General features: G+C 51.6%; 1 pseudogene; it reads left to right on the top strand.

Moving 5' to 3' along the window:
* The first annotated feature begins 822 nt into the window (after positions 1 to 822).
* Positions 823 to 969, top strand: LOC130132081 (5.8S ribosomal RNA; annotated as a pseudogene).
* Positions 970 to 22,947: the final 21,978 nt, after the last annotated feature.

Raw genomic sequence — 22,947 nt, 5'->3', positions numbered from 1 at the left:
TACTAACGAATTGCAGGACAGGCTGAGCATCAACATTTCAGGGTGTATTTGAAATGTGCGTCCCATAGCCACGCCTGTCTGAGCGACGCTTCGCCTTCAATCGGGAAGGAGGGCGCAAAACCTCTTTCAGCGCGGCTGGGGTGGCGCAAGCCTCTGCGCTGTCATCCACTAACTAAAAGTGCAGGGTTCAGCGTAGCCCTCCCTCTATGCTCCGTTCTCCCAACACACCCGGCTGATCGAGCTGCCGAGGCGTGCAAAAATCCAGCTTTGAGTTTTAAGCAACGCCGCCAAGTTGAAAGTGTGCCATACGACTATGACCTCAAATCAGACGCGACAACACACTGAATTTAAGCACGTTACTAAGATGAGCGATATGCAACTTAACACGTGTGCAGAGGGCCTCCGCTGGCCGGCTTTGACGGCTTCGGGGGGTTGGTTCCTCTGGTCTGGCGGACTGAGTAGTTGCCACCGGTGTTTCTTGCCGCGCGCGGTGACATGAGGCTACCTGGTTGATCTTCTCAAACACGCCCTCGGAGGGCCTCCGCTGGCCGTCTTTGCCGGCTTCGGGTGGTTGGTTCCTCCGGTCTGGCGGATCGGTTAGTAGCGAGCAGAGCGCAGAGTGAGAGGGGCTCTAGCGTGTCATTGTTTCCTCTCAGTAACCGACTCCCTCCCGTCGAGGAGACAGCAAAGGGGCCTAACGCCTCCACGCGCTGCGGCAAGGCTCGGTGCGCGGCGGAGCGCCCGGAGCCTTGTGTTTTCTTGGGAACACGCCCGTGTTCGGATGAGTACTGTCAAATGCTGACACTTAAAAGTGCAGCGTACAACTGTTAGCGGTGCATCGCTCGGCTCTTCTGTCGATGAAGAACGCAGTCAGTTGCGAGAACTAATGTGTCCTGCAATTCACATTAATCATCGACACTTCGAACGCACTTTAGGGCCCCGCTAGAGGCCACTCCTGTCTGAGCGTCGCTTTGCCATCAATCGAGAAAGAGAGGGTAACCTCTCCCACCCTCCGCTGGGGTGTCGCAATCCTCCGCAGAGATTCTAATATATGCATTTCTTTCATCCACACTTGATTACTGTAGTGTTCTGTTCTCAGGTTTGCCACATTCTAGCGCTGGAAGTCTTGAGATGGTTCAGAATGCTGCTGCTATCCCTAAATGGACTTGCCCCATCCTACCTGTCTGCTCTCCTTAAACCTTACATGCCATCTCGAGCACTTGGTTCTCAAAGTACAGGGCTCCTGTGTGTAGCCAAAGTGAAAAAGAAGTCAGCTGGTGGCAGTGTTGAGTCTTCTCTTTTGCAGAAGGCTCGCCCGGTTCTTTGATTCAGGTCGGCATAGGCAAATAAGAAGTCAGACGACTTCTTGCTGGTTCGTGTCATTTTATTGGCACACAACAAATAGTTCACAGGTAAGGCTGCAGTGCTGGAGACGTACCCTTGAGTCGTCTGCCAAGTAACAGAAACACATAGTGGTATATACTAAAACAACAAGCCGTGGTTCTTTTTCAGAGACAGGCGTGATCTTCGTTTTCCTCGTGTTTTGCAGGTGTCGTTCCTGCTCCAAGGCCGTCCTAATTAGGCCGGCGTACAATGTTCCTACTCTCAGGCCCAACTCCTTTACGTGAACACAACATCCATTGCACGCTGTCCGTCTTGGGAGAGAGATCCCTCCTCTGTTGCTCTCCCTGAGGTTTCTTCCTACTATTTCTCCCTGTTAAAGGGGTTTTTTAGGGAGTTTTTCCTTATCCGATGAGAGGGTCTAAGGACAAGGATGTTGTGTTGCTGTAAAAGCCCACTGAGGCAAATTTGTGATGTTGGGCTATACAAATAAAAATGTAAAACAAAAGTGGAGAGTTTGGGGTACCACGGGCGCGTGGAGCCCTGCCTGCCGGCGCGCTCAGCTGCCCGGGCCAGCCTGAACTCCACAGAGTAGTTTGTGACACTACCACTGCCCTGCTGCATACTGCTCAGCCGAGCACCAGGGTCCTGGCCACCGACTGGATGGTGCAAAACCTTCCGTAGTTCCGCCACAAAGTCCTCGTAGGTCAGGCAAAAACTGGCCTTCATGGACCAGGAAGCATTGGCCCACTGAGCTGCTCGGCCTGTGAGCAGGTTGGTCATGTAAGCGACACGGGCAGCGCCAGACGTGAACATGCTGAGTTGGTGCAGGAAGACCAGCTCACACTGCATGATGAACGTGGCACAGGTCTCAAAGTCGCCATCAAACGCTCGTGGGCTGGAGAGGAAGGGCTCCCGGGGAACTGGGTTGAGCCCCACAGGGTGGGGTTAGGGTGGGGTGCTTGTTTGCTCGACACCGCCGCCTGCTGGCTCGTTAGGTTACCAACACAGGCCTGGAGGGGCTGGACCTGAGTCTGAAGATGCCGCAGCAGAGGCCGCCGCTAGCTGCTGGGTGTGGGAGTTGGATTTGTCTGATGAGAGCTGCTTGAACCAGACTGGTCGGTACGCTCTCTGTACCACCTGGGGCAGCTTAACGCAGTCGGTTTTCGGTTAAGTTTTCTGAAACCACACACATTATGGCTACGAACGCCGTTGCAATTAAACTGCCGGAGTTTTGGGAGTCTTCCGCGGCTACATGGTTCGCGCAGGCTGAGGCACAGTTCGCGCCGCTTAGAGACATAACAGCAGACGAGACCAGGTACTACTACGTAGTGGCAGCGCTGGGGGGCGCTACGGCTTCCAGGATAAGCGCTTTCATAACCAACCCACCGGCCGATGGTAAATACGCCTCACTTCAAAATCTGGCCCTTGAAACTTGTGAACTGTCAACAACGGAGAGAGCACGTCGCCTCTTCGCAATTCAGGGCTTGGGAGATGGCAAACCATCGGAGCTAATGAGCAGGACGTTAAACCTACTGGGTCAAGAAAAGCCATGTCTCCGGTTCATGGAGCTGTTTCTGCGCAACATGCCGCCCCACGTCCAGACTGCGCTCGCTAACTCCACCATCACTGATCCCCGTGAGCTGGCAAAGGAGGCTGACCGATTCTTCGTCGCTACACAACATTCCTCCCATGCCGGGGTGCTGGCTCCTACCTTCACTGCCCCCCCCCCGCCGACATCGCGGGCGTGGCCCGACGGTGGCGCCACAGCGTCAGACCGCTACAAGCCCTCTGGACTCTATGTACCACGCTGGATTTGGTGCGAAAGCTAAACGGTGCCGTTCCCCCTGCAACTACAGGCCGACGGGAAACGAGAGGGCCGGCCAACAGTCAGTAGTGGCCATGAGTGTTGGCGATACGAGCAGGCTACTACTCTTCATCCTCGACACCATCTCCGGTCGGCGATTTCTCTGTGACATGGGCGCACAGAGAAGCGTGCTCCCTGCTACTGACGTCGACATCATGGGCGGGGAGCGGGGCCCCCGGTTGGCGACGGCTGACGGCAGCCCTATCCACACCTACGGCGTGCGGTCTGTAGAACTGTGTTTTGGTAGACAACGTTTCACGTGGGAGTTCGTCATGGCCAATGTAACGCTTCCCCTCCTCCCCATTCAGAACAGCCGTCTGGTCGACGCCTTAACCTTCTCCTCCTTCGCATGTACGCGGGGGGAAGCGGCCTATGCAGGTCTAGCCAACTCTCTCTCAGTGGCAGACAAGTTCAACCGCCTCCTCGCTGAGTTCCCTGACCCCACCCAGCCTACCTTCTCGGCACCCACCGCTAAGCATGAAGTGGAGCATCACATTGCTACGAAGGGGCCCCCGGTCTACGCCAGAGCCAGGCGTCTCGACCCCGCCAAACTCGCCATTGCCAAGTCTGAGTTCGAGCACCTGGAACGCATGGGGATCATCCGCCGCTCTGACAGCCCGTGGGCGTCCCCACTCCACATCGTCGCTAAGCCTGATGGAGGTTGGCGCCCATGCGGGGACTACCGCCGACGTGATGACGCCACCACGCCCGCCCGACCGCTATCCTGTCCCGCATATCCAGGACTTTTCTGCAAACCTGTCTGGCAAACGCGTCTTCTCGTGGTTATCATCAAGTTCCCGTGCACCCCTCGGACATCCCCAAGACAGCGGTGACTACCCCATTCGGCCTATTTGAATTCCTACGAATGCCATTCGGACTCAAAAACGCGGCCCAGTCCTTTCAGCGGCTGATGGATTCAGTGCTCCGTGGCCTTCCTTTGCTCTTCGTCTATTTGGACGACATACTCATCGCCAGCGCCTCCGGGGAAGAACACCTGTCCCATCTTCACGCCCTCTTCACACGCCTCAGCCAGCATGGGCTGATCGTCAACCCGGCGAAGTGCCGGTTCGGGCTGACGGCCATTGATTTCCTCGGGCACCGCATCACAGGGGACGGGGCGGTCCCCCTGCCCTCAAAGGTGGAAGCGGTGGCGGCCTTTCCGCGCCCCCAAACAGCTCGTGCGCTCAGGGAGTTCATCGGGATGGTGACATTCTACCACCGCTTCATTCCCCGAGCCGCCTTTATCATCCGGCCACTGTACGAGGCGCTGAAAGGCAAGTCCCCAACCACGCGGTCGACTGGACAGCAGAGCGGGACAGTGCGTTCACCGAGACTAAAGCTGCGCTCTCCCAGGCTACCCTGCTAGCGCATCCTTCACCTACAGCATCGGACTATGCTGTTGGTGCGGTTCACGAGCAGTAGGTGGGGGGGGGGGGCTTGGCAGCCTTTGGCCTTTTTCAGTCGCCAGCTTACACCCCGAGAGCGCAAGTATAGTACTTTTGACAGGGAACTCCTCGGTCTCTGGCTCGCCGTCCGGCATTTCCCGTTCCTGCTAGAGGGCCGCGAGTTTACTGCGTACGTGGACCACAAGCCTCTCACGTTTGCCATGTCCAAGACGGCCGAGCCATGGTCCGCTCGCCAGCAGCGACAACTCTCCTACATTTCGGAATTCACTACCGACATCCAGCACGTCGCTGGTAAGTCTAACCAGGTAGCTGACTGCCTCTCTAGGGCAGTGATTGGAGCGGTCCACCTAGGCCTGGACTATGCACAGATGGCCGCTGACCAGGCCACGGACCCGAGCATCCTCCGTCTCCGGACCTCCGACACGGGGCTCCGCCTGCAGGACGTTCCTTTCAGCGACACGGGTGTCACCCTCCTGTGTGACGTCTCCACAGGACAGCCCAGGCCCATCGTCCGGGACAGCTGGAGACGCCCCGTGTTTGAAGCTGTGCACGGCCTCTCTCATCCAGGCGGTAAGCCATCCGTGCGCCTGACCTCTGCTACGTTTGTGTGGGAGGGACTTAAGACAGACGTGAAAGCGTGGGCCGACTCGTGTGTTGCCTGTCGGCGGGCTAACATACACCGCCACATTAAGGCGCCGCTTGAACGCTTCGCAGTGCCGGAGAGACGATTTCACCATGTCCACGTCGACCTGGTTGGTCCCCTACCCCCCTCCCATGGGTTCACCTACCTCTTCACTGTGGTGGACAGGACTACGCGCTGGCCTGAAGCTGTTCCCCTGGCATCCACGACGTCTGCTGATGTGGCCCGGGCTTTTATTGGGTCGTGGGTCTCACGTTTCGGTACGCCTTCCCACCTTTCATATGACCGCGGGCGGGCCGCAGTTTACCTCAGAGCTATGGAGTGCTGTGGGTGAGGCGCTGGGCGTCAAGCTTCACCGCACTACCGCCTACCACCCTCAGGCGAACGGCCTATGTGAGCGCTTCCACCGGTCCATGAAGGCTGCGCTTCGGGCTACTCTCAAGGATTGCAACTGGGTCGACAAGCTCCCATGGGTCATGCTGGGCCTGCGGACCGCCCCGAAGGAAGACCTACAGGCCTCCTCTGCGGAGCTGGTGTACGGCACGCCGCTGCGAGTCCCAGGCCATTTCATGCCCAACGCAACGCGTCCCTGGTCAGCTGTGGACCAACGAGCCTCCTTGCTGGACGGGGTCAGAGCTTTCACACGCGTCCCTACCGCCCTACACGGCGCTCCGGTGTCCCAGGTGCCCCCAGGTCTGCAGTCAGCGGACTACGTGTTCATCCGTCACGACGCACACCGCCCCCCTCTGCAACCCCCTTATGACGGCCCCTTCCGCGTCCTGGAACGGGGAACTAAGCACCTGGTGGTGCATTTTGGGGGCACGGCCGTGCATGTTTCAGTGGACCGAGTTAAACCCGCACACCTGGACTTGACGCAGCCGTTGGAGTTAGCCCAACCTCCTCGTCGCGGTCGTCCCCCGGCTCCGACTCCTCCCCCCATGGAGGCCCGCGCTGCCTCCTCTGCTTCTCCTCAGGCCGACCTCCACAGGCCCGCGTCAATGCCTCCCAGAGACACTCCGGCCCCTGTTACCCGGAGCAGCCGCGGACGGCCTGTCGTCCCCCCGGGGGGAATGAAAGTACAACACTGGTCCCCAAACATAGAGCAAACACCACCGTTCCTCCCGAATCAGCCTCTTCTAGCCGGGTATGTGATCGTCCGGCCGGGTTCCTCTATGACCTAGGGGAGAGGTCACCAGCACTTTCACCCTGTTCCAAGCTAACAGTGTGGTTTGGTGTTTCGCTTGAATCTGGTCTCTCTTCTTGGGGGGACGTTGCCTCCTGGTGGCCCTCTTGTATAGCGTCTAGGGTCCGTTCGGGCTCCTCCGCGACAGCACACTGGCTCCAGTGGTACCAGACGTCTCCTTTCCCTTTCAGCCGGACTGCGTGAGACGTCCTCTCTACCACCTCGTAGGGTCCGGTCCACCGGGGCTCCGCCCACTTCCGCGTAATTGCTCACAACAGGATCCACCGCGCCTGGGGGAGGGTGGATTCCGGTGCCGGCGTGCGTCTTTCGCCAACCTGTCGGGAGAAATCTGAAACCAAAGTCTGTAATTCTTTAAAACATGTGCTTTTAGTTCCCCCTCATTGACTCTAGTCCCTCCATCGAGGCCGCCCCTGGCCCCGGAAACTGTCGCCCCGTCATTAAATCATATGGGGTGAACCCGGTCCCCTGATTGATTGATGACCTAATCGTCATTAGTGCCAAGGGAAGGGCCTCAACCCAATTCATTTTAGTTTGAGCACAAATTTTAGCCAGTTTTTGTTTGAGGTTTTGATTCATTCTTTCTACCTTGCCCTGGGACTGTGGATGGTATACGGTCCCAAAAGGCGTGTTTCAGTCCTAATAGGCTCTCGACCTTTCTGAGGTCGGCCCCCTTGAAATGAGATCCGTTGTCAGAGCGGATTTTGGTGGAAAATCCATGTCGAGGTATGTAGTGGTTAATCAAGCATTTTATAACAGTGGCGCTATCTTCCTTTTTTGCCGGCCATGCCTCCGGCCACCCTGTCAATTGATCCACACACACCAACAAATACTGGTGTCCTTTCACCCTCTTGGCTTCCCCTATATCCATATAATCCAATACCACCTCTTGTCCTGGACAAGAGATCAGGGGAAATCCCCCCATTTCAGGTTTTATGGTGGGGCGAGGATTATACTGAGTGCAAATGGGGCAACTCTTGACGTGGTATTTAGTCATGTCGGTCAAAAAAGGATGCCACCAATGGCAAAGATTTCGATTCATCTGAACAGCCCCTACATGCCCTATTCCGTGGGCCTCCTGAAGGGCCTTCCTTCTAATCCCTGGTGGCAGGACTATTCGGCCATCGGGTCCTCTCCACAACCCCCCACATTCCGCTGCTCCGCGCTGTACCCACACTGCTTGCTCGTGTATCTCTGCCTTCCCTTGAAAATATTTTATGGTCTCCTAGTCCCATATGTCACTAACTTCCTCTAACTGTGGTTGCTTTATCTTGCTCTTTTCTGCTTTTCTGCTTTGTTTCTGGCTGAGTTGGTTTCGGCGTTTTCGGCATAGTCTGTAACATTTCGAAAAACCAGAGGGCCAATTAACTTTTCTTTGCCAATTTCTTTCTTTCTTCGGGCAGAGTCCTGTATGCTCTTAACATTAGGGCTTTGTGCAGGACCCTGCCTAATGTGTAATGGGGTAGTTTTTGCCAGCCATCTGTCACTGCTTCAATGTTATCAGACATTTTCAAGACACACTTCGTTCACATACACTGACGCGCCAACCAAGTGGACTCTAGGTCCGGGGGAGGGCGGGGAACTCAGCCACGGAAGAGGTTCGGGCCCCGTCGGGTCACCCAATGTCACCCGCCAGTTTTTTGATCACCTTGAGCGAGAACGATACAGCAGGCTTCTACCCAAACGGGGCGGCTGTACCTTCATGTAGCCGGGTGGTAAATCTGTTAAATATGTTAAATGATTTTCCACTTAAATTTAGTATAGTTTAACTGTTAATATATTTAATTGTTACACTGTCAAGCCATGTAAAATGTCATTTGATGTATTTAAATTGTGAGGCAGATTGTGAGTGTATTTTTATAGTTTTGGTTGTCATTGCATGTTTTGACCAGTAAGTGGCAGTGGCGGGCTTTTATGTAACTCCGCGCAAGTTATCCAAGTGCATCTTGGGTATTCTTTCTTTTTTTCTTGTGTGGAGCGCCTGAAGATTGCGGTGTGACGGTGCTCTGACTCCGTAGTAAGTAAGGGTAAATATCTTGTGAAATATACCTGTAACATTATTCCAAACAATATTGTATGTCGGTAATTTGACAAGATGGTTTGATTTAGACGCTACTGGAGTTGATGTTCGGTGATTCTGGGCGCGAGCCGTCGACCGCTGTTCGCCATTGCAGGCATGACAAGGTAATGTTGGCGTGAATAAAGCCACACCATGCCATTGTATTTGTGATGTAAAGGTTTTATATGCATTTTAATTCTGTTTAAAGGTAACTGACAGAGTGAGAAGTTGCGTGATCTTCAGGAAGTTCCACATGTCTTTGTTAAACCCTGTTTAACGTACATAGTCCACTGCCGTATTTTGCACCGTATTTTGTATTTATTATTTCCCTTTTTAAAATCTTTTCTGTTAAACTTGCCACATCTGTGAACATTTATGAGCTGTTTGCTCGAAAGACACAGGAATGTATGCACTCAGTAAAACGATCTGCATTCGAAGGTTCAAACAATAAAATTAAAGCTACAAGAACCCCGGAAGTAATTGTGTCCTGTGTGGTATCTAATTCCACGGGCTACATTCACTTCAAATCTCACTCAGGTATCACTCCCCGAGTGTCCCCTTTACTCTGGAGGCGCTATACAGTGTTCTAGGTCCCTGATCTTATCTCTTATCCCTTATATTCTTCTAGGCCTTCCCCATTTGACAAGCAAACACACTGGTTTCAGAGCCTGGTATGTGTTTAAAACTTCCACACAGGCAAAAAAGTCTCGTAAACCAGGAAACCACCCCACAGTTTGTGAAAAACAACAAATCTTTCCCTGTGTCCTTATTCTTTCTCTGACTTATTTCTTCCTAACTTTGCGACAACTCTACCTTTTTACAGGAAAGAAAAAGACGGTCCCAGACTCGTTCTTTTGATTACGTCTTATTTTGTCCAAATGATTTTGCTGTACAAGTAAGTTTTTCCTTGTGTTAATTTATCCAATTCTTTCAACCATATGCCCCCTCCCTCAGTTATCGGGGGCTTCTTATCCAGTAGGGCTTGTACGTCACCCAAATTCCATGGTTTATATCGGCACCCCAGACCCCTATGCGACTGCACGAGTGGACACTGCAATCGGGACCTAGCCCGCGTCTGTGGAGGGGGCACTGCCCACCCCCTCTCTCCCTTGGGATGACAACAACTCTGCTTCTCTCATTGCTTCAGCGGCGGAGGTTAGTAAAGCCCCCGCCACACACTCCTCTCTCTCTCTACTTCCCTCTGTGACATCAACCCACATGTCTGTCTCTTTTTCCCTGCCTTTACTCCCTTTTCCTTACACATTTTTTCTTGCTTCCACAAATACCTTCCCAACGGAACGGCGTCCTCCGCCTTTCTCTCTCCCAATATAATAGCTTCTTCTAACCTCCTTTGTTCTTTCTCCCTTCTACCTTTTACGTCTCCTGTCTACCTTTTAGGGACTCTAACCCTTGACTCTATTTGACCTATCTGTTAGGGACTCTAACCCTTTACTCTATTTGACGTGTACCTCCTTTGGGGGTCCTCAATTCCCCGGGAGAGTCTTTCCCAGCCTTAACCTCACCCCCTCGTCAGAGAGTGAGTGGGTGCGCCACTACCTAGGATCTTAGACAGAGGACTCTAACCTCTTCTATCTCCTTTTTACTCTTACCATAGGGGACTCCAACCCCTCCTCTTTTGTTAAACTGCCCGCCTTCTCCTTCCCGAGCTTAGTACAATTTAGTAATTCAGTTCAATATGCAGATTTCGTTAAAACAGGTTCTGCTTACCTTATTCGTATTGTGGGTCGACCCCAAGCTCGGGAGGTGTCGGCGGGCAGCCACACTGTTCAATTAGGACCGCTTCTTCACATCCCGGACTGAGCCCCCAATTTGTCGAGGTTAAACATTCGTGGTCCTCGTCCCCGGGTTTGTTGATGTGAAGAAAACAGCCACTACGTCTTAGGAGATTAAAATGAGTTTATTGAGTACAGATCTGGAGACACACTCTGCCAATCCGTTGTGTGTGTGTCTGACTTCTTTGTGTGTCCTGGTGGGTTATATAGACCCCCCTGCTTCTCCGTTACGACACCTCTGGTCTTGATTAACCTACTGACCTTAGCAGGGGGTCCTCCTCGTACCAGACACGGTGTCTCTCCCAAGGCCCCGGGGGAGGGCAACCCCTTCCCCTACCCACATTCTTGTGGGAGACCTGTAATATATTTGTCTACATGAATGTGTCTTCACCCTCTGTTCTGGTTACATACATTGGTTACATACATTGGTTACATACAGAGTAATACAAAATACACTCGGATTATATTTAATATCAATCAACATCAGCCAGTTTTCTGATGATTCTTGCCGCCTCCGCTCAGTCGAGCTGTGGTTTTGTTGTCTCTCTGATTTACCATTGATTAAAGGAAGTTGCCTACACGGCTTAAGTGTGAACCTACGATGTTCTCCGTTCCTTCGGCTCTACAAGCCCAGCCCTGACGAGCTGATGTGCCACGGCACGAGGTGGGCGAGCCGTAACATAGGGTGAAGCCATAGGAAACTCTGGTGGAGGCCCGCAGTGGTCTTTGACGTGAAATTCGGTCGTCCGACCTGGGTATAGAGGCGAATGACTAATCGAACAGTCTAATAGCTGGTTACCTCCGAAGTTTCCCTCAGGATATCTGGCGCTCTGAAACCGTAGTTTTATCTGGTAAAGCCAATGATTAGAGGTGTTGGGGCCAAAACGATCTCAACCTTTTCTCAAACTTTAAATGGGTAAGAAGCCCGACTCGCTGGCTTGGAGCCGGGCGTGGAATGCGAGCGCCCAGTGGGCCACTTTTGGTAAGCAGAACTGGCGCTGCGGGATGAACCGAACGCCGGGTTAAGGCGCCCGATGCCGACGCTCACCAGACCCCAGAAAAGGTGTTGGTTGATATAGACAGCAGGACGGTGGCCAAAAAACAATGCTGCAAGAGGGCAAACCACACAAACCTTGGGCCACCCTCTCCCTGACCAACCGTGACCATGGAAGTCGGAATACGCTAAGGAGTGTGTAACAACTCACCTGCCGAATCAACTAGCCCTGAAAATGGATGGCGCTGGAGCGTCGGGCCCATACCCGGTCGTCGCTGGCAGCCGGAACCTCGAGGGCTAGGCCGCGACCACTATAGGGCGCGGATCCGTGGGTGCAAATCTTGGTGGTGGTAGCAAATATTGAAACGAGCCTTTGAAAACCCGGGGGAGAAGGTGTAAATCTCGCGCCAGACCGTACCCATATCCACAGCAGGTCTCCAAGGAGAACAGCCTCTGGCACTTTCTTCCACAAGTAGAATATCAGTCAATGGGCAGGTTTATAAATACAGAAAAAAAAACAGATTTGTGTGCAAGAGCTGGATGCAGTACACTGACGGATCTCAGGCTACGATCTGGCAGGGTGGAAGTGCTGGTCTTTTATAGCAGCTTGACTTGATTATGGATTGGGTTGCAGCTGGTGAGGCTCTGCTCACCTATCTCCACTCACACACAAACACCTTGTTGCTCGCGTCCCCTCCTCCAGCAGGCACCTTGCCAGAACCACTCTGTCCTGATGTGGTACAGTTTTTTTCTGGACATGCTCTGATGAGATGTCTCTCTCTTCCACAATGAAAACATCTGATGTTGTTGGATTTTACAAAAAAAACGTAGTCAAACTCATCCACTCTCAGTTTGAAGGTTACGTTCAGCTCCTCACTCCTGTTGTTCAGGATCATGTGTTATGAGACGTTGACTAAACCGGAGCTAGCTATCAAAGACAACCAGAATCATTTAGACGCCACAATTGTTGAGCAGGAACTCCTTAAGAACCCGCAGAACCTGCAGGCCCTCCAATGTGATGATGACAATGAATGCGTTTTCCCTCCCTGATCATCAGTCCTGCATTTTGGGCATGGCGAGGGGGGAGCGGACTGCTTCTTTCCCTGTGTACATCAGTGCTGGGTAGTTTCAGCTCTTGTGGGAAGAAGCAGTTTTACTCCAGCTGTGTGAAGGTACTCAACCTTCACTTTGGCTGAAGTTAAGAAGTCAAGGTGGACTGACGTTTTTGCTTCAGACTGTACCCCTAAAGGTAGGTGGGGGGTCCTGTATAAGCCTCCTGTTGATAAACAGATGGCTGATCTCCAGTGGAGGATTATACATGGAGCAATAACTATGAACAGACACAGGACTCACCTGGATAAAAGCACTGGGGGAGGAATGTCCTTTCTGCACACAGATGGAAACGTTGGAGCTTTAAGTGGGCTTATTTAGGGTACTGCAGAAATGGGTGGGGGCTTTGGGCGAGAATTTCTCCATCCCCATGATGGTTTTTGGGCCCAAATACACGGCAAGAAAAAAGCTGCTCCTGGTCCTGCTCAATTTTCTGTTCAGAACTGCTAAGCTAGCAATATGGAAGACCAGGAAGAGTCAGATGCTAGGTCAGGGCTGGACCGATGTGGTGCAGAGTATGAAGGGTTTGGCAGCAGCTCGTGTGACGATACAGCACGCTTTGTACACCATGACCAGTAATCTGGACTCTTTCTGGGCTCTGTGGGGGTTACGACATGTTTTATGTTCACTATGTGAAGATGGGCCACTTGTTCTCAATTTTTAATTCATTATGGTCGCGTGTGTGTGTGTTTCTGTATTTTGATTGAATAATGATGCATGAGGTTTTGTTTTTTCTAGCTTGGGCATGACGTAACACTTTACATACTGCCAAAGCATGGCTTTAAATATTGAGAAAGCTCAACAATAATTGAAAAACATTATTGAAAACAAACACACTACAGCAATGTAGCACGGCACAGCAAAGAAATAAACCCGGCATAGCAAAGAAACATAGCACAAGACAAAACCAACATACTGTCATCAAGTAGAATAGCAACAACATGTGTCAGGTGACTGTCACTCACTGTCCCTCGCTTTATGGCAGCAGCAACATAGGCTGCTGCTAATTTACACTCACTGTGCCTCACTTTATGGCATGCAGCAACATAGACTGCTGCTAATTTACACTCACTGTGCCTCACTTTATGGCATGCAGCAACATAGACTGCTGCTAATTTACACTCACTGTGCCTTGCTTTATGGCAGCAGCAACATAGACTGCTGCTAATTTGCACTCACTGTGCCTCGCTTTATGGCAGCAGCAGCACCATAGACTGCTTCTAGCTAACTTACAGCTCTCTGGGTCTTCGCCTAGTAGGACTGGTAGGTTTAGAAAAACTTTTGCTGTTAGTTGGAATAGTTTAAAATGTGCCTCTCTAAGATGCTTATATCTTTCACATATGGTGAGGAAGTGTAGCTCTGTTTCAGGCTCACTGAGGGTGCAGTGATGATGAGGTTGTAGTAACAGCACAGCCTTTGCTCTGCAGGGAGCAAGTCCTCCTGTGTCTCCCCTTTTCAATAGCATGTCTGTGCTCACTCAGTCTGCACACAGTCCAGGTTGTTGTTAGGTGGTGATCAGTCTCCATGATCACATCATCTGCTGTGGTGGACTGTCCATGTAGAGCCAGACAGCACTGCATGTTGCTCTGTGTTTTTGTTTGTGTTTGCCAATGAGTGAGGTAGTTTTGTTTTAACTGTTTGGTAATGTGTTGGGTCTGATTGGTGATGTGTGTTGTGTCGCTGAAGTGTGTGACTAGAGCAGGTTTGTGCTCTCAGCCTCAGGACCAGTTGGGTAAGGGGGTTCCTATTAGTATTCAGCTCTTGGTGATGATACAAGAGGGGGTTACTTAGTTTTACATGTGTCCAAAGGTTCATTGCTCTTGTTTGTGTGTTTAGTATTAGTGGGTGTTGGCCTAATTCTGCCCTGCATGCATTGTTTGTAGCTTTCCTCTGGACATGTAGGAAGATCTTGCAGAACTCTGCACGCAAGGTCTCAGTGAGGTGTTTCTCCCATTGAGTAAAGTCTTGTTTTGTAAGTGGACCCCGCACCTCACTACCATAGAGTGCAATTGGTTCAATAACAATTAATTTCAACCAAATTCTAACTGGTATTTTCATTTGTACTTTTTTATGGTGTAGAAAGCGCGTCGTGCTGTCCCTCTCATCTCATGAACTACTTCATTAAAATGTCCAGTTTAACTTAGTTTTAATCCTAGACAGGTGTAGTGTGTGCAGTACTCTACATGTTTTTTTTTTTTACCAATGGAGAATATAGGTAGAACGTCCTGAGATCAGGATCTTTTGTGGAATAGCATTATTTTGGTCTTTTTGGGATTTACTGTCAGGGCCCAGGTCTGACAGTAATGTTCACACAGATCCAGGCTCTACTGTAGCCATCTGCTTTGAGGGACATCAGAAGCAGGTCATCTGCAAAGAGTAGGCATTTCACCTCCTGATTGTGGAGACCTACCCCGGGGACAGAGGACTTCGTTAGTATCGTAGCCAATTCCTTGATGTAGATATTGAAGAGTGAAGGGCTGAGGTTACAGCCCTGATGGACACCTCGTTCTTGGGTAAAGAATTCTGTTCTTTTTTCTTTTTTTTTCCAATTTGCACATATTGCCAGAATACACTGATTTAATAATATCATATGTTTTACCTCTACACCACTCTTAAATAACTTTGTACAACAGTCCTGCATGCCAAATAGAATCAAAAGCTTTTTGGAAGTCAATAAAACGGGCATAATTTTTTGTTTTATTTTGGTTTATATGTTGTTCAATTAGGGTATGTAGGTCTGTGAATGTTCTCATTCATCCAGGTCATGGTCATCCAAAGGAGTTGAATCAAGTGCAACTGGACTTGGTATATATCTGTGAAGACGTTTCCCCTTTCATCCAAGAGGCTTCCTCAGTTCGTGCCTTTCTGACTAGACTAGGCTAGTCTGACTGCCTGGGGATGAGACTCAGAATTTATCCTCTAGGAGTCGTTATCAGAGCTATTGTTATGCGTGGCTCTTTGTGATCTACCTACTCCCCCAACGACCGTCGCTGCTAAACAAATGCATATCAATAGCTCCGATAACGACGGGCGCAGCCATAACATTGGTACACAAAAGAGCCACGCATATCAATAGCTCTGACAACGACTCCTAGAGGATAAATTCTGAGTCTCATCACCAGCCTGTCAGATTAGCCTAGTCTAGTCAGAAAGGCACGAACTGAGGAAGCCTCTTGGATGAAAGGGGAAACGTCTTCACAGATATATACCACGTCCAGTTGCACTTGATTCACTTCCTTTGGATAGGGTATGTAGGGTGTAAATATGATCAGTTGTGCGGTGTCGTGGTATAGTAAATCCAGTTTGGCTTTTGCTCAAGACATTTTTCTTGGTAAGGAAGTTCAGAAGTCTGGCATTCATAATACTACAGAAGACCTTCCCCAGATTACTGTTCACACAGATGCCTTGGGAATTATTAAACTCAAAGTTGTGTCCGCTTTTAGAGATTGGGGTTATAAATCCATGATTCCAGATGTCAGGAAAATAGCCTACACTCAGAACTTAACTGAATAGTATTAATATCGCCAATTGGAATGTCTTGTTCATATTTTTTAGCATTTCGTTCAACATGCCATCAGGTCCACAAACTTTTTTTGTGCTAGAGCACAATTTTCGGCAAACACTGTCAGTGGCCCAGGCAGGGATCCCAGACTTCCTCCACAACCCTCTTCAGCACTCTGCAAGACCTAATGTTGATGACACCACCAAGTGCTTCCAAGGATGTTTTTGTAAGATGGCCCAGTGTTATGCTCGCGCACCAGAACCCGACCCGTGTGGCGAAATCCAAGGCAGACAGACACAGGATGACTTCAAAATCCAAAAGGTGGTTTTATTGTGGGAGGGGAATGTATGGTGCGAAAAACGTTCTGTTAGTGGGATGTGTGAATAAACTATGTGTGGTGTCCCGTGGTTTGCGTGTATAACTATGTGTGAGTGTTTTCAGCCTATGTGTGGTGCGGTATGTAAATGATCAGGAGGTGTTGAAATGCACCTGGCAAGAAAGTCCAGTCCGTGATCCAAGAGGGGTTGTCCGAGGAAGTCCGGGTCCGAGATCCGGGAAGTCGAGTCCGAAAGGAGGGGTCCAGGTAGAGGGACAAGGGGGGAGATCGCGGGAGAGGTCCGGGGAAAAACGTGAAGGTCGCTGGGGACGAGGGAGACGCGGGGAGCCGTGGAAGTCGCGGAGGGAGAGTCTTGGGAGGAAACAGAGACACGGAGATAAGACACTGGGGAATAAACAGAATGCAAGGAACGCTGGAGGGCTTGTCAGAGCTTTACCGCAGGGTTCAGTACGTCGAAGCACGGAGTGGTGTTCTGGGAGACTTCTTGAACTGCCCTGCCCGTGGCCAGACATGCCGTAGCTGCGGTAAGCACAATCACTTTGCCAACGTCTGTCGATCTTCCCCGGCTGGGTCAGAGGGCCACACCCCCCAGTCTTCAACAGCCGTCATTCACAAGGTGAGCTCTGGGCCAGTGTCATTCAAATCATGCACAGTCAACATTAATGATGTGTGCATCCCCCTGCTGTTGGACACCGGTGCAGGTGTGTCTCTCCTGAATGTTGATACCTACAGTCAATTTTTCGGTCCACTGCCACTGTCCGCACCCTCAGCTTTCCTCTGTGGGTATGGTGACTCCAAAATCGATCTGGTTGGCTCTCTCCAAGTGACTATCCGCTATGGAACCAAGCTGGTGCCCAATGCAGTTTTTCATGTGGCACGCCGTGGGGCCAACCTGATGGGCCTGGACCTGTTCTCCGCTCTGGGGTTCTCCCTCTTAGACACAAGGGGGGCAGCAATCCTGACTGTTGCCACACCTTGGCAGCAGAAGTGGCCATCGCTGTTTATGGGGCTGGGCTGCCTCTCTGCCTTCGTCCATCAACCTCTCCTCAACCCTGCTGTGAAATCTGTCATCCAACCACTGCGCCGCATCCCGTTGGCTCTCCGTGATGGGGTCTCCGCCGAGCTTCAACAACTGCTGGCAGCTGGCATCATTGAACCGGTGGACGCGTCACCTTGGGTCTCAAACCTCGTGGTGGCTAAGAAGAAGTCGGGGGGCCGGCGTGTCTGAGTCGATCTACGTGCAGTAAATAAGGCAGTGGCCCCTGATAAGTATCCACTGCCCACCTCAGAAGAACTCACTGCTCAGTTCTATGGCTCTGAGGTGTTCTCCAAGCTCGACCTCAGACAGGGGTACTTACAGGTGCCCCTCCACCCCAGCAGCCGAAACCTCACAGCCTTTGTGACACATGCAGGAGTGTTTCGCTACACCAGGATGCCTTTCGGTCTCAGCTCCGCCCCTAGCTGCTTCCAGAAAATGATGGTCTCCGTGCTGGCTGGCATACTGGGCGTGGCCATTTATCTGGACTATATAGTGGCACACGGGCCCACCAGTGAAATCCACGACAAGCGCCTCAACATGGTCTTCGCAGCCCTGTCCAAGCACTAGCTAACTCTCAATGCTGAGAAATGTGTCCTCTCTGTGCCAGCCATCGACTTCGTGGGGTTCCGGCTGTCAGCAAGCGGTGTAACTCCACTACAATCCAACGTGGACACCATTCAGGCCATCCCTGAGCCCAGCTCGGCCGCCCAGGTCGCCTCCTTCCTGGGTATGACAAGTTACTACCTGAGGTTTCTTCCCCAGTACTCTGCGACCACAGCCCCCCTGCGCCAGCTGCTGCGTAAGGACGAGCCATGGGTGTGGTCAAAGGCATGCAGTGACGCTGTGCGTGATCTCAAGACTCAACTGACTTCACCACCAGTGTTGGCTCACTTCGACATCTCCAGCTCCACCTTTGTGACCTGTGACGCATCAGCCACAGCAATAGGGGCTGTGCTGTCTCAAACCCAGAACGGTGTGGAGAAGCCCATCGCCTTCGCCTCCCGTGCCCTCAACCTGACCGAGCAGCGGTACTCCGTGGGTGAGCGTGAGGCGTTAGCCTGTGTCTGGGCTTGTGAAAGGTGGCACTTTTACCTCTATGGCCGCTCCTTTACCCTCAGGACAGATCACCAGGCCCTGACAGCGCTGCTGTCCACATCTGGGACAGGCCACAAACCCTTGAGGCTGCACCACTGGTCTGACCACCTCCGCCAGTACAACTTCAGCCTGCAGTTCACCCCAGGCAGAGACAATGTTGTCGCCGACCTGCTCTCTCGCTCTGTCTCCACCCCAGGTCCACAGATGGACACTGACTGTGTGGAAAAGGACATTGTCCAAATGCTACACACACCCCTCCAGGCCACTGTCTCTCTGCAGGAGCTGAGGGCAGCCTCCGAACAGGACCCTGTCCTCTCCCAGCTCCGCACCTACATCCAGAACGGCTGGCCTCACAAGGTCCCAGAGGAGCTGGCTGCGTTCGCCCGAGTCAGACAGGAGCTCTCCTGCTGGAACGACACCTGCGTGGCACGTGGGTTTTGCACAGTGCTCCCAGCTGCTCTCCGTGCACGTGTTTTGAATACGGCGCATGAAGGCCACGTGGGCATTGTGAAACTGAAACAGCGCTGCCGAGACCTGGTGTGGTGGCAGAGATATTGAGGCTCTGGTGAAGGACTGTTCTGCCTGCCTTGTGAGTGGCAAGAATGGCCACCAGGCTTCCCCACCCCTGCAACCTCTCGCCTGGCCCTCTCAGCCCTGGGAACACCTGCAGTTGGACATTTATGGTGAGATCCATGGAGTTCCCCACCACCAACGCTTCATGGTGGTCGCCTACGATCTACACTCAAAATGGCCTGAACTCAGCACTTCCGGCACTGTGACCTCACAGATCATCATCGACTTCCTGGACTCCCTTTTCTCTCGCTGGGGCCTCCCAAAGACCATCACCACTGACAACGGCCCTCAGCTGGTCTCTGCTGAGTTCACTGCTTATCTCGAAAGCAAGGGCATCCGTCATATACGCACTGCGTACTACCACCCCCAGGCCAATGGCGGCATTGAACGTTTTCACCAGTCACTGAAGAACGGCCTCAGAGCACACATGGCCCAAGGGTGCTCTTTCACGCAGGCCATCCGTCACACTCTGCTGCACTATCGGGCCACACAGCACTCGACCACAGGCGTCTCCCCAGCCTCTCTCATGCTAGGCCGGGAACTGTGCATGCCCCTTGACAGGCTCCGCCCCTCCACACCTCAGGCACCTCCCTCTGGGGTCAGAGCCTCAGTCACTCGTCAGCAGACGCGGATGAAGCAACGGTTTGACCAGTCAAAACGAACCAGGGTGCCAGACATCAATGTGTCAGACTGGGTCAGGGTCCGCAGGCCCCACAGGGACAATAAAATGGCTTCATACTGGTCCTCTCCTCTCCAAGTCACCCGTCAGCTGGGCCCAGCCACTTACCTCCTCAGCGATGGCACTCGGTGGCACTCCAGTCATCTACAGAAGGTGTCAGCTCCGCCACACACAGCTGGTGACACAACCTTAGCCATTCCCTCAGCATGGCGAGACGCCCCGGGGCTTCATGCAGCTCTTACACGGGCCCCAGACATTCCTGGGCCTCAGCTTCCCCTGCCTTCTCCCTCCCCACCTCGGCCTGCCCAGCCTCAGGCCGCCCCGCGACCTGTTCGCACACGTTTACGCCCTGGCCACCTAGAGGACTTTGTGTCAACCTTTCATGTTTGAAATCCTGCCGGGGGGGGGGGGATGTTCTGTCTGCACACATCGACAGTGCTGCATTTGATTTGGTGCTGTTCTATTGTGCTGGGATCGATTGGTGATGCCTGCGGGCTCTGGGTTGTTTGATCGGGTCTGCCTTTGATGCTGTGTCAGTCTAAATAAAGAATGCCACGGAGAGGTTGTGTCGAGCGACAGCGCTGTGTCCTGACGTGATTTCTAAATACAATGTCTAGCAGAGATATTTTCAATACACCCGTTAGCCCTTCCTCTGATGGGCATGATGTTACTGATGGTGTGGGAAGGGGACAGTTCATTCATGGTATGGGAAGGGGACAGTCCACTAGTGTGGGTAGTGTGCTGCTAACTCTCAAACAAGCCCCGCAGCTGAGGCGAGGATGAACAGGACGTCACTCAATGGTCGAAAATGTCTTTATTTTTAACCAACAGGTTACGAACCTTGAAAAGAAAACCACACAAAATACAAACACAAAATTCAAATACCCCTCAACTCAAAGCTAACACACAATATAACTCACTCACTCCCGCAATCACTCACCAGTCCGTCCTCTCGTCCAGACATACTAAAGAATCTCCGCTCTGAAGCTGTATTAACTTTCTTGACGTCACCCCCAGAACGTAAATCACCCAATCAAAGCAGCTCCCCAACTGAGACCCCGGATGCACGCATTTCTCAACAATATAATTTTGCAATAAAACTATGCTACTGTTGGGCGAAGGAGAAGGAGAGGAGGAAAGCATGTCCAGAGGCAGCTAGAGAGGAGGAAGGGTAGGCATGTGGAGGTGAGAGTTGGAACTTTGAATATTGGCACTATGACTGGTAAAGGGAGAGAGCTGGCTGACATGATGGAAAGAAGAAAGGTAGGCATACTGTGTGTGCAAGAGACCAGGTGGAAGGGGAGTAAGGCCAGGAGTATCGGAGGTGAGTTCAAACTCTTCTACCATGGTGTGAATGGGAGGAGAAATGGGGTAGGGGTAATTCTGAAGGAAGAGTATGTCAAGAGCGTGCTGGAGGTGAAGAGAGTGTCAGACAGAGTGATGAGTATGAAGCTGGAAATTGAAGGTTTATTGCTGAATGTTATCAGCGCATATGCCCCGCAAGTTGGGTGTGAGATGGATGAAAAAGAAGAATTCTGGAATGAGTTGGACGACATGGTGGAGAGGGTACCCAAGGAGGAGAGAGTGGTGATTGGAGCGGACTTCAATGGACATGTTGGTGAAGGGAACAGAGGGGATGAGGAGGTGATGGGAAAGTATGGAGTCAAGAAGAGAAATGTGGAAGGACAGATGGTGGTCGATTTTGCGAAAAGGATGGAAATGGCTGTGGTGAATACATATTTCAAGAAGAGGGGGGAACACAGGGTGACGTACAAGAGTGGAGGAAAGTGCACACAGGTGGACTATATCTTATGTAGAAGGCACCATCTAAAAGGGATTGGAGACTGCAAGGTGGTGACAGGGGAGAGCGTAGCCAGGCAGCATCGGATGGTGGTCTGTAGGATGACTTTGGAGACCAAGAAGAGGAAGCGAGTGAAGACACAGCCGAAGATCAAATGGTGGAAGTTGAAGAAGGAAGACTGTTGTGTGGAGTTCAGGCAGGAGTTAAGACAGGCACTGGGTGGTAGTGAAGAGTTGCCAGATGGCTGGAAAACCACTGCAGAAATAGTGAGGGAGACAGCTAGGAAGGTACTTGGTGTGTCATCAGGACAGAGGAAGGAAGACAAGGAGACTTGGTGGTGGAATGAGGAAGTACAGCAAATTATACAGAGGAAAAGGTTGGCAAAGAAGAAGTGGGATAGTCAGAGAGATGAAGAAAGTAGACAGGAGTACAAGGAGATGCAGCGTAAAGCAAAGAGAGAGGTGGCAAAGGCAAAGGAAAAGGCGTATGGTGAGTTGTATGACAGATTAGACACTAAGGAAGGAGAAAAGGACTTGTACCGATTGGCTAGACAGAGGGACCAAGCTGCAAAGGATGTGCAGCAAGTTAGGGCGATCAAGGATAGAGATGGAAATGTGTTGACAAGCGAGGAGAGTGTGCTAAGAAGGTGGAAGGAATACTTTGAGGGGCTGATGAATGAAGAAAATGAGAGAGAGAGAAGGTTGGATGATGTAGGGATAGTGAATCAGGAAGTTCAGCGGATTAGCAAGGAGGAAGTGAGGGCAGCTATGAAGAGGATGAAGAGTGGAAAGGCAGTTGGTCCTGATGACATACCTGTGGAGGCATGGAGATGTTTAGGAGAGATGGCAGTGGAGTTTCTAACTAGATTGTTTAACACAATCCTGGAAAGTGAGAGGATGCCTGAGGAGTGGAGAAGAAGCATACTGGTACCGATTTTCAAGAACAAGGGCGATGTGCAGAACTGTAACAACTACAGAGGTATAAAGTTGATCAGCCACAGCATGAAGATTTGGGAAAGAGTAATAGAAGCTAGGTTAAGAGGAGAGGTGACGATCAGCGAGCAGCAGTATGGTTTCATGCCACGAAAGAGCACCACAGATGCGATGTTTGCTTTGAGAATGTTGATTGAGAAGTATAGAGAAGGCCAGAAAGAGTTGCACTGTGTCTTTGTAGATTTAGAGAAAGCTTATGACAGAGTACCGAGAGAGGAGGTGTGGTATTGTATGAGGAAGTCAGCAGTTGCAGAGAAGTATGTAGGAGTGGTGCAGGATACGTATGAGGGAAGTGTGACAATGGTGAGGTGTGCGGTTGGAATGACGGATGGGTTCAAGGTGGAGGTGGGATTACATCAAGGATCGGCTCTTAGCCCTTTCTTGTTTGCAATGGTGATGGACAGGTTGACGGACAAGATCAGGCAGGAGTCTCCATGGACGATGATGTTCGCGGATGACATTGTGATCTGTAGTGAGAGTAGGGTGCAGGTTGAGGAGAGCCTGGAGAGGTGGAGGTA

The sequence above is a fragment of the Lampris incognitus genome, unplaced genomic scaffold, assembly GCF_029633865.1.
Source record: "Lampris incognitus isolate fLamInc1 unplaced genomic scaffold, fLamInc1.hap2 scaffold_104, whole genome shotgun sequence".
Classification (NCBI taxonomy): Eukaryota; Metazoa; Chordata; class Actinopteri; order Lampriformes; family Lampridae; genus Lampris; species Lampris incognitus.
This window is presented reverse-complemented; position numbering and strand designations above follow the sequence as displayed.